Below are 13,100 nucleotides of genomic sequence, written 5' to 3'. Positions count from 1 at the left end.
ATTTGAAATTTATAAGTAATCCGAAATTTCGAATGCACTTAAGAAAACAACAGTAACAGTAGCGAATTCTGTAAAATGATTTTTTTTATTAGAATTTTCGCCGATTTTAATTATTAACTTAAATGGGATTTTTTTTGACCCACTACTGTACCGCTCTTGGGCAAGGGAATGACGCAAAAATCGATATTCGTCTTTTTTTCTAAAAAAATGAGTTTATAACAAAAACACGTTATCATAAAAACCAAGGTTATTTTTTATTTTCAACAGCAAATGTGTCTCAATTGAAAAAAGGGTTAAATCTGATAAACGTAACTCCTTTTAGCAGTTACGTGTATACTTTTGAAAACGCTTTCTTTCTGTTCATGCTTCTGTTATAGGGATGGTTAAAAATATATTGCACAACGTTAAGTGGCACTTAATGAGGAATTTTGAAAGTAAAGGTAGTGTTCGTAAATATCTAATTTATTTAAAGAATTAATTGTAAATAAAAATTATAATAAAATTATAATTTAAAATAAGTAATCAGACACTTCGAATGCACTTAAGAAAACAACAGTAACAGTAGCGAATTCTGTAAAAAAATATTTTTGCTAAGAGTTTGATTGAGTTTTAATTGTAAACTTCAATGGGAGATTTATTTAACCCATTACTGTCCAGTTTTAATTCATAAATTATTCATAATATCGTTAAAAATCTAGTTACAAAATGAATCAGTTTTGCGCCGCGATATCAATTTGTTTCGACTGAAGTAAATTCGAAAGAACGTCGGTTTTCTGAAAAATGTCGGATAATACATTCTTTGTTTCTAATTTACTAATGAAACATTCTGCCTAAGAAAGAGATTCACTATCCCAAGATTCTGGATTGTCTATAATCGAACTAAAAATATTTTGTCTGATCTACAATTAAACAATACATTAATGCGGGAATGTCAATGCCGACGGGTTTCCGACACCCCGGGCACACGGCGATCAGCAACTTCTTTCACAAGCTGCGACCGTTTTAAAGACTTATTAAAAAAAACGATCAATGCTATTTACGTGCCCAAAAAAACGATTTAAGTTCCCTAATATGATCTAGTGAACGGCTAAGTACAAAATTTTAAACACGGAACAAATATTTTCACTGGCACGCTTCCGTGCTCCAACATAACTGGGTTTACTTATACCTTGGTTTAATTGTTTTTTTTCGAAACACATAAAAAATTGCACCTTCTTTAAGAATGCTTAAAGCCAAGAGTGCGTTTGGTTATTTTCCCCATGGCTTTATTGATTTTATTGTGCCACCCTTCGACCGTGTTGGTTGTGCGATGTCTCTCGCCGAAAACACACCAGATGGTAATAAAGTCATCACGTAGCCAATAACTTTCTACGTATTTCCTTAATTGCATTACGTCAGGATCAGTAGCTCCTTTGGGTTACATACATCAACGCGTTCATTACTCCCGATTCGGGTAGTTCCTGTCCTGTTTGCCTAACATAATAACAGTATCTATGAACCGTTTCATTAAGTTCCTATTGATCGATCTGCTTGCCTATTGTGAGTTTCAAATGTATTAGCGAAGAATGTTTCTCTCCTATTCGTTCCGAACTCATGTAAAGATGAGCAACTACGAATATGTTTCTCAGTTTGAACATGCTTTCTTGAGAAACTCGACAGATTGTTAATATCTTCAAAAACTGATTGGCTCCAATCGCTGCTAGAATCAGAGAATAATAAACAAGGGAAACAAAACATTTTGTTTAATAACAACTATCAGTGAGCCATGATGGATATTGATCGTATAACGAGCTATGGAAATGTTTGAAGAAACCATCACGCCGTCTGTAACTATTTTCTTATCAGGGCGAGCACGACCTAACTGAAATTCATTTTAAATCAGATTTCAGTTCTGGCATGCGCTCCAAGGACCACAGATAGACGTCATAGGTGTCGTTAAAGCTGCTGAAAGAGGTGACTTCCTTTTGAAGCTTGTTGCGCTGATCCAGTAGGTCCATGTTGTCAATATGGAGCTCAGCAAGTTCACCCTTCAGATCCAAGACCTTCTGGTTCACCTTCTTTATCTCCTCGCAGTAGGCTAGGGGTGTCCACTTAAAAAATATATCGATATTTATATTCGATGTAAAACATCGGATTCCAGCATCGATGTTTATCGATATATCGCTAGAAAACATCGATATTTTTCTACTATCGAATACTTTTCACAAAAGTTTAATATTACCTTTTTCCAGTGAAATGCGCAAAATTTGTGGTCTTTGATTTTGCAGGTGTGAATGTAGAATCAGATACCAGAGTAACATAGCTAAACTAATAGTGTAATGATAGTGATTTTCTATGAGAATCACTATCATTACATAGTTACTTAAATAGAATTGTAATACTAAGATAATGGTGAGATGACTGAAATGAGTTATACCTACATTTGCAAGTGAAATATAAACGACAAATTAATAGAAATATTTATTACATATCACATAACTTCAAAACAGTAAAAGAAAACAAAAGACTTATTTAGTACTAGCCTTAATCTAGGTATGTACCTGCAAAAACTTACTTTCACTTTACCTATTTAATTAAAACCAATGCTCTTTAGACAAACTTTGCAAAAATAAAAGTTTACTTAATCTTTTACCTTTCATTCTATTTCTTTGTTGATTAACTATTTGAGCAGCCTTAGAAAATAATCGTTCGGATGGAACAGAAGTCCCAACAATAGTCAAATATTTGAAGGCAATCTTATAAAGCTTAGGAAATTGAATTTTTAGATCTTGCCAAATCTCTAAAGGATTCTCATTGAGCCTTCCTACTACTGGACTACGCAAGTACATTGATAATTCATCAGAAATTGCATCATCTGATTGTGATGATTTCCAACTCTTGCTTACTAGTTTGTGATGATTATCCCATAAAGAAAAGCTCTCTTCTAGTTTTTCAGATTGATCAGAATCTGATTCGGACATTTCAATATTTTGTGTAGTATTTTTCATAAAGTCTTTAATTTTTGCGACTGCTGTGGAGCAAGCAAGTGCGTCTTGGAAGTGAATTTTTTTATACCTGGGATCCAATACAGTTGCTATGGCGAGTGGAGTTACCCTCTCGATAGCGCCCATTCTTTTTTCAATTTCATTAAGCACAAACGATTTCAATTCATTGGCAAGCGAATCTTCCAATTGGAGAGGTTGGATTTTTAAAACCAAGCAATGAACTAACGGAATCACCTTGCTGCTTGTGCAGTAACTGTCCCCAGAAACTTCTTTAGTAGCAGCTTCCAGCGGTCTTAAAACTAATAACACAGAAGAAAGAACTGACAGTTCTGATGCATTAAGCATAGGTGGCGCTGTCTTATGGCGAAATATTATTTCATTGATTACAATACGTAACTCTAAAAATCTCTCAATCATATAGTAGGTGCTGTTCCATCTTGTTGAAACTTCTTGAATTAACTTTGTTTCTTTTTCTGTGGCTTTTCTTAATTCATTGCTTGCTGTATTACTTTGCTTGAACCATGTTACAATAGTCTTGACCTTAGTTATTAGATTTTGCAATTCTGGACAGTGTTGAATCGCATTTTGCGCAACTAAATTTAGAGTGTGCGCAAAACACGGTATGTGTTTCTTACCAAAAGCCAGGTCGACCGCCTTAATCATAGATGCTGCGTTATCCGTTACTACAGCCGAAACTTTATTAACGTCAATGTTCCATTCAGAACAAGAGTTCAGAAGCATCTCAGCAATATGATCCGAAGTGTTACGGTCAAATGACTGATATACTCCAAGAGTAATAGAAAAAAATTCGGTACATATACCAAAGTGACCGGTAATTCCAAGAAAGCTTCTCATACTCATTGTTTCTGTCCACATATCGGTTGTAAGTGTTATATTTTCTACACTTTTTAGTTTATTTTTAAACACAGCTGATAATGCATCATATTTGTCATCAACCCAGCGAGTCAACGTTGTCTTACTTGGAAGCTTGTAATGTGGTGCAGTTACTTTCATAAGATTACGAAAACCGTCATTTTCTACAATCGTGAAAGGTTGATTATCTTTGCAAATCATGTAGATGAGGGCATTGTTGACTTTCAAAGTTTTATTGCCACTTTCCGAATAAGCAGATATATTTTCGAAGCTTTCATGAATCGACTTTTGCCGTTTTAATGGCGGAGGTACAGGATTATCGACATGGATACCTTTTGACGCAGCTGTACTTGTTGATGGCAGTGGTTCAGGGCTGGGAAAAACAGGTTCAGAATCTGCTTCATTTGTTTTTGTAACTGTTTCATTGTGGATATTTAGTAAGTTGACATTGTTCAACACTTGCGAATTTTCTTTATTCATATCTAAAAACGCAGCCTTATGGATATTTTTTACGTGGCTAAACAGGTTTGATGTATTGCCACAAGATTTAATTTGTTTTTGACAAATTTTGCACTTTACAAGATTCTCATTTCCCTCAATTTTCGTAAAAAACTTCCATACATGACTTTTCTTTGGAGGCGCCATCTTGTTATTAACTAAAATAAAAGAATAAATCAATTAATGTTTATTTTTTTCTACAATTTTATTTTGTGTCGTAGGTAGTATCATACCAGTATTTGAGTTAATTTGTTTATAAGCTTAAAAATTGAAATGAAAAATACACTTAAGAAATGATTCGATGCGATATTTATTGTTATTATGAAATGTATTATAATATAAAATATCATTATGTTATAATATATCTTAAATATAAAACACTGTCACAAACAAGTAGAGGTTAGGTTAGGTTTATAAACATAATAGGAATATAACATTACATACCTTTTCAACTTCGAACTAGCAATCAGATGATGCATCAACTCAATTATTTTAGAGTAATTAATTATAGTAGCAAGTAAAAGTCTTACATAAACTTGTCTTAGATATAAAATCAAAACAATGATTTAATGCGTTACCGACCGCCAAACAGCAAAAGTCGACGTAAAAACAAAGAATGAGTCCAATGAGTGAATGAGAGTGAAAATAAATAGAATGAACCTATAGAATCCACAGATTATATAAATTTAGAGTGAATAATCAATCGATCTGTCAGCAGGATGGAATGGATTAGGTAATTAAGCTGGTCCATCACAGATGTGTTAAAATTATTTAGTTTTTTAGTAGATTATACAAAAAGAAAATAAAAAAAACAAATATTCGATGTTTCTATAAATATATCGATATATCGAATACAATAAATATTTGACAAAACATCGAATCAATCCGATATATCGTAAAGAAAACATCGAATAAATTCGATATATCGATGTTAAGTGAATATCCCTACAGTAGGCTGGTTCCCCCAACAGTTCCCTGTTCTCATTTTTGTATGTCTTTAACTCGAGCTAGGCAAGCTTCAGTTTCCTTAAATATTTACAAGTCTATTTACATAATATGCTCGACATTCCCTCCGCTTTGTTCCAGACACTGAAAGGCCCGCTTCACTACGTGTTCTCTCACTTGACGCAGAGTGTCTCTCTCACTTTTAATTCTTTCAAAGGCTGCTGCAATGCGACTTTGTAGTTCCTCCACGTTCGGTATAAGGTGTCAACTATCACCATACACTAATGTTTTTACCCGTCCACACGCAAAGATATCAAATATACGTGAGGTCAGGTGATGTCAGGTGATCTGGCTGCCACGCCACAGGTGCACCACGACCTATCTACCAATTTTCGTAATGCGCATCTAAGTAATCGCGCACGGGACGAGCAAAATGAGCCGGCTCACCGTCGTGCATGAAATACATGCTCCGCCACACATCGAGGAACACTTCGTCTTCAAGGACATCCTCGATCCTATCCCGTAATAGGTTCAAATAGCTTCTGGCATTTAAGTGCGGCAAGAAGACGGGCCCAAGTACCTTGTAGTCCAACATACCCGCCCACGCGTTTACACTAAAGCTTTTTTTTTTAAGCAACTACGTTTCACTAACTGTACTTCCTTTACCACAGTATGCTCTTGAAATGCCTCTTATGATTTCATTTATATTATTATGTGGGTAGATGCTCCCATCATGCTTCCAATACTATTTATATCTTGTTTATTAGCACCTTAATATATTGATTTAATTTATGTTATGACCAAAGTGTGTTCGGTAGTGTTGGTAGGTAGCAGCTACTTACATCATCAATGTTTTATACCAGCATAAATATTGTTAAAATCATTTGGCGATTAAAAAGAGTGGCCAGGAGTTTCTTGCCAGCTCTTCTCATTGGCCCTACCTTCCGAACTGGCGGTAAATTCACTCTCTGTATCATTGACTATCATAAGCGTCAGCACTTGACCTAAATGAATAAATGATTTGATTTTGATTGATTTTGATTTTGAGCGTGTAGGCATCGAGCACGTTACGCTGTGTTCTAAAATCGGCGTAACATGCTCGTCAAAACTCTGTGCTCCATAAACTTAAACTGCCATTAAGTCTGGAAACACGCCAGCATCAACACATCTATTAAATATTAAAGCCAAATGGGGGGCTATTTCCAAGATGATGCTCTCTATTAACTTTACAGATGCGCCCCAGAGGTCCGGTGTTTTTTTACAATTGCGCTACAAGCGTTGCGGGATCTCTCTTTCTCCAGGTCATATTTGTGTCGGGACCTGGAGTTCGAGAGCGAGAGGATTTATTAAATATTAAAGCCAAATGGGGGGCTATTTCCAAGATGATGCTCTCTATTAACTTTACAGATGCGCCCCAGAGGTCCGGTGTTTTTTTGGAATTGCGCTACAAGCGTGGCGGGATCTCTCTTTCTCCAGGTTATACTTGTGTCGGGACCTGGTGTCCGAGAGGGAGAGGATTTATTAAATATTAAAGCCAAATGGGGGGCTATTTCCAAGATGATGCTCTCTATTAACTTTACAGATGCGCCCCAGAGGTCCGGTGTTTTTTTACAATTGCGCTACAAGCGTGGCGGGATCTCTCTTTCTCCAGGTCATATTTGTGTCGGGACCTGGAGTTCGAGAGGGAGAGGATTTATTAAATTTTAATATTAAAGCCAAATGGGGGGCTATTTCCAAGATGATGCTCTCTATTAACTTTACAGATGCGCCCCAGAGGTCCGGTGTTTTTTTGGAATTGCGCTACAACTGCTACAAGCGTGGCGGGATCTCTCTTTCTCCAGGTCATATTTGTGTCGGGACCTGGAGTTCGAGAGGGAGAGGATTTATTAAATATTAAAGCCAAATGGGGGGCTATTTCCAAGATGATGCTCTCTATTAACTTTACATCAGAACCTCGATAGCTGAAAATAGCATTACATTTTTCTTGAATAAGGGATTTATTTGAAATTTATAAGTAATCCGAAATTTCGAATGCACTTAAGAAAACAACAGTAACAGTAGCGAATTCTGTAAAAATGTATTTTTGTTCGAATTTGATTGAAGTTGTAATCGTAAACTTCAATGGGAGATTTTTTTAACGCATTACTTAAAATAAGTAATCAGACACTTCGAATGCACTTAAGAAAACAACAGTAACAGTAGCGAATTCTGTAAAAATGTATTTTTGTTAAGAATTTGATTGAGTTTTAATTGTAAACTTAATTGGGAGATTTATTTAACCCATTACTGTCCCGTTTTAATTCATAATTTATTCATAATATCGTTAAAAATCTAGTTACAAAATGAATCAGTTTTGCGCCGCTCAGCTTCGATATCAATTTGTTTCGACTGAAGTAAATTAAAAAGAACGTCGGCTTTCTGAGCTCTCGGCTTCAGTATTCCGCGCCACTCGCTGGAGAAGAGACGTCGGGATGCACTTTACCTCGCGAACGATATTTTCTTTTAATGCTGAGATGGTCGTCGGAGCTGTTTCATAAACTTTACTTTTGAGGTATACCCCCACAGAAAAAAGTCCATCGGAGTAAGATCTGGTGACCTGGGTGGCCAGGGGATGTCACCGAAACGGCTAATCAATTTGTTGTGAAGTGGCTTTTGATGTTTTAACTGTGGGTTCTTTCCTTTAGGTGACCAACGGACTGTCGTGGATTATCGCGTAAACTGTTTGCGACGAGTGCGATGTTGTCATCAGGCCTCGTCGTTCGGCTGGGTCCCGGCCGCGGATTATTTGTTGCTGAACTTGTTGTTCTGAACCTCCGCACCCACAATCGAATCAAATTTTCGCTTGGTGCATCACGTAACCGTCGGATATTGTACTGATAACAAAATCTTCGACGAGCAACGGCACAGGAATCGTTTGCTTTAAAATATGCTTCTATTGCGAACGCACGTTGTTCACCCGTCCACTACGACATTATGAATAAGGAACCCGCACAAATGACAAATCGTACGTGAACCTTTTGCAATCTACACAAATAATTATTATCACAGTAGGTATTATTAATCATAGTCACAGAAAATATCTTTACATCCTCATCCTTTCTAAAAATAAATCAATAAAGTCCCATTGACAAGTCACATTCGCATGTCGTGATTAAAATGATTATACTTTGGTTAAACTGCTTTTTTCGCACTACATAATAATTTGCATCTTCTTTAAGAATGCTTAAAGCCAAGAGTGCGTTCGGTTTTTTCTCCCATAGCTTTATCTATTGATTTTATTGTGCCACCCTTCGACCGTGTTGGTTGTGCGATGTCTCTCGCCGAAAACACACCAGATGGTAATAATGTCATCACGTCAAAATCAAAATCAAAATCAAATCATTTATTCATTTAGGTCAAGTGCTGACGCTTATGATAGTCAATGATACAGAGAGTGAATTTACCGCCAGTTCGGAAGGTAGGGCCAATGAGAAGAGCTGGCAAGAAACTCCTGGCCACTCTTTTTAATCGCCAAATGATTTTAACAATATTTATGCTGGTATAAAACATTGATGATGTAAGTAGCTGCTACCTACCAACACTACCGAACACACTTTGGTCATAACATAAATTAAATCAATATATTAAGGTGCTAATAAACAAGATATAAATAGTATTGGAAGCATGATGGGAGCATCTACCCACATAATAATATAAATGAAATCATAAGAGGCATTTCAAGAGCATATTGTGGTAAAGGAAGTACAGTTAGTGAAACGTAGTTGCTTAAAAAAAATAAAAAAAATTATGGCAGTCACCACACCCAGGACGACCAGTCACCCCAAGCAGCACCCGTTCACGAGTATGACGCGTGGACCAGCCATCACCCCCTTCGCACATATTAGAGGGAAGGGGGTGACCCGGCACACGACGCCGCCGCAAGCAATGACATTTTAGTGAGCATGACGAACCTTGGCATGGGAGCCCACCATTTCAATGAAAAAAAAAGAAAAATGAATACCACTGAGACTGAGAGAGAATGTTTATACAATACAAAGATGTATATATAAATATATAGATATTTAATCTCGATTTCTGTAGAACGCGTAACTAACTAATCCCATGTTTTCTTATCCATTAAGTAATCGTCAACCTTATAATAACCCCTTTTAATAAGATGATCTTTAACAACTACTTTGAATTTTTGTTGGGGAAGATCCATAACACTGCTAGGGAGTTTGTTATACAACCGAACACCAAGACCTGCAAATGAGTTGTGTACTTTTTGCAATCTATTGCAGGGACCTACTAATTTGTGCTTATTTCTGGTATTAATGTTATGAATGTCACTATTCTTAGCAAACGAATTTATGTTTTGTTTGATGAACATCAAATTCGCAAAAATATACTGTGATGCCACCGTCAGTATGCCTATTTTCCCAAATACATCCCGCAGAGAGTCCCGCGCTCCTAAGCCGTAAATAGCGCGAATTGCTCTTTTTTGAATTACGAAAATTGTGTCTATATCAGCAGCTCTGCCCCAAAGTAGAATACCGTAGGACAAAACGCTGTGAAAATAACCAAAGTAAACCAGTCTTGCCGCATCTACACCAGCAAACTGTCTTACTTTTCTTATCGCATAGGCTGCGGAGCTGAGCCTGCCCGCGAGCTTTGTTATTTGGGTGCCCCATTGAAGCTTATTATCTAAATCTATACCTAGGAAGGTTGCGGAATTGACCATTTCTAATACCTCACCATTTAGAACTACGTTCGTACCTAGATTCCTAGCGTTGGGCATGGTAAATCTAATGCATTTGGTTTTCCTTGAATTTAACAACAAATTGTTGGCTGTAAACCAATTGAGAACCTGTGTAAGAGCACCATTTACATCGTCAAAATCAGTTTTCTTACGATCTACTTTAAATATAAGCGACGTATCATCAGCAAATAGTACGATATCACACAGATCCTGTACCTGATGTGGCAAATCATTAATATAAACCAGAAAAAGGAACGGACCAAGGATAGAGCCCTGTGGTACCCCGAGACTAACCGCAGATCCAGTGGATCTTGACCCATTTATGTCTGTATAATGCACTCTCTCAGACAAGTAGGATGCAAGTAAGTCAAGTGCCACATCCCCAATTCCATAGTACTTAAGTTTATATAAAAGAGTATTGTGGTCAACACAATCAAACGCTTTGGAGAGATCGCAAAATACCCCAATAGCATCCTGCGACATCTCCCAAGCATCGAAAATATGCCTAATAAGTGTGACCCCTGCATCGATGGTAGATCGACCCTTTGTAAAGCCAAACTGTTTGCTGTGGAGTAAATTATACAAAGTGAAATGGCTTTCTAGTTGCTCTAATATAGCCCTTTCAAATATTTTGCTAATAGCAGGCAAGATGGATATTGGCCTAAAGTTACTGGGCTCAGTTTTACATCCGTTTTTAAACAGGGGAATTATCTTACTGTGCTTCATTAAATTAGGAAACACACCTACATCTACACATCGATTAAAAGTTGCAGCTAAATGAGGTGCTATTTCAGCGATAATACTCTCAAGTAACTTGACAGAAATACCCCACAAGTCCGCAGTATTTTTGGAATTAAGCGACTTGAATACTCTGATTACGTCAGAGGGGTTTATACAGGGTGTGGCGTAAATAATGGATAATCCTTTACCAGCGGATGGGCGACAACCTAACTGATCTAAATATCAAAATTTACCTCTGGCACAAGTATCATAGTTTTTGAGATTTTGGCCATTTTGTGTGTTTTTTAAAAAAGCGATTTAAGCTCGTTCTTTTTGATGCTGTGATCACAGTTTAAGGCTTTTTTTAAATCCGTTTTTTGCAAATAAATCCTGAATAGATGTGCTATTGAATCTACAATCTTGTTTTGTTATTACTACTTGTTTTTTATTTAAATTATGCATTCAAAGTTAAATTTTATAATCTTTCACAACTTTTGTGCAACTTTGAGCACTTGTGGTGAAAAAAAAATGTATGGTGGCTTTACTGCCCACGCCATAAATAATTTCTAAATTTTATTAGAATTCTAAATTGGTATAACATGCAGCATTAATACCGATTATTGTCGAAATATTACAAAGAACTTAAATTATTACCACTTTTGCCGGTCGACTAATTTAATTTTTTTTGCTCCTAAGTAATGATTCTGCTTTAGCGGTAGAGGAATTTAAGGAACTAGTCGTAATGACTGGTATGTCAGAAAAATAATTATTAAATGTTTGAGCTACGCCTAGGCTATCTGTAATAACCCGATTGTTAACATTTAACTCGAAGTCGTGATCGGGTGGTGTTGATCGTCCTGTTTCATTATTAATAATATTCCAAGTTGTTTTTATTTTGTTGTTGGAATTTTTAATCTTGTTGCTTAAATACAAAGACTTAGCAGCAGCACAAGATTTTTAAAAAATTTTTGAATAATTCCTAACATATTCAAGAAAACCTGCTACGTAGCCAAATAACCTTCTACGTATTTCCTTAATTGCATTACGTCAGGATCAGAAGTGCTCCTTTGGGTTACATACATCCACTCGTTCATTACTCCTGATTCGGGTAGTTCCTGTCCTGTTTGCCTAACATAATAACAGTATCTATGAACCGTTTCATTAAGTTCCTATTGTGAATTTCAAATGTATTAGCGAAGAATGTTTCTCTCCTATTCGTTCCGAACTCATGTAAAGATGAGCAACTACGAATATGTTTCTCAGTTTGAACATGCTTTCTTGAGGAAGTAGTCAGATTATTAATATCTGCAAAAACCTGATTGGCCCCAAACCCTACTAAAGCCAATAATAAATAATAATCAAGGGAAACAAAACATTTAGTTTAGTAACAACTAGCAGTGACCCATGGATATTTATCGTATAACAAGCCATGGAAATGTTTGAAGAAACCATCACGCCGTCTGTAATCTATTTTTATATCACAAACTAACTTAACTGAATTTCATTTTAGATCAAATTCCAGTTCAGTAATGCACCCCAAGCACCAGAGATGGGTGGTCACCAGGTGTCATAGATCTCGTTATAGCTGCTGAAAGACTGTGACTTCCTTTTGAAGCTTGTTGCGCTGATCCAGTAGGTCCATGGTAATATGGAGCTCAGCGAGTTCACCCTTCAGATCCAAAACCTTCTGGTTGACCTTCTTTATCTCCTCCTCGCAGTCAGCTGGTTCCAACAGTTCCCTGTTCCCATATTTGTATGTCTTTAACTCGAGCAAGGCTAGCTTCAGTTTCCTTAAATATTTACAAGTCTATTTACATAATGTGCTGTACATACCCTCCGCTTTGTTCCAGACACTGAAAGGCCCGCTTCACTACGTGTTCTCTCACTTGACGCAGAGTGTCTCTCTTACTTTTATTTTTTTCAAAGGCTACTACAATGCGTCTTTATAGTTCCTCCGCGTTTGGTATAAGGTGTCCACTATCACCATACACTAATGTTTTTACCCGTCCACACGCAAAGATATCAAATATACGTGAGGTCAGGTGATGTCAGGTGATCTGGCTGCCACGCCACAGGTGCACCACGACCTATCTACCAATTTTCGTAATGCGCATCTAAGTAATCGCGCACGGGACGAGCAAAATGAGCCGGCTCACCGTCGTGCACGAAATACATGCTCCGCCACACATCGAGGAACACTTCGTCTTCAAGGACATCCTCGATCCTACCCCGTAATAGGTTCAAATAGCTTCAGGCATTTAAGTGCGGCAAGAAGACGGGCCCAAATACCTTGTAGTCCAACATACCCGCCCACGCGTTTACACTAAAGCGTGTCTGAAAAT

General features: G+C 37.0%; 1 long non-coding RNA gene across 1 annotated transcript; it reads right to left on the bottom strand.

The window, feature by feature from the left end:
• Window positions 1-2,768: 2,768 nt before the first annotated feature.
• Window positions 2,769-4,960, bottom strand: LOC142980443 (uncharacterized). Its single transcript, XR_012959884.1, has 2 exons — window positions 4,800-4,960; window positions 2,769-4,513 (listed from the first exon to the last, which is right to left on the bottom strand). It is a non-coding gene; the product is annotated as an uncharacterized LOC142980443 (long non-coding RNA).
• Between the last annotated feature and the right edge of the window lie 8,140 nt (window positions 4,961-13,100).

This window comes from Anticarsia gemmatalis, chromosome 18, assembly GCF_050436995.1.
Source record: "Anticarsia gemmatalis isolate Benzon Research Colony breed Stoneville strain chromosome 18, ilAntGemm2 primary, whole genome shotgun sequence".
Lineage (NCBI taxonomy): Eukaryota > Metazoa > Arthropoda > Insecta > Lepidoptera > Erebidae > Anticarsia > Anticarsia gemmatalis.
This window is presented reverse-complemented; position numbering and strand designations above follow the sequence as displayed.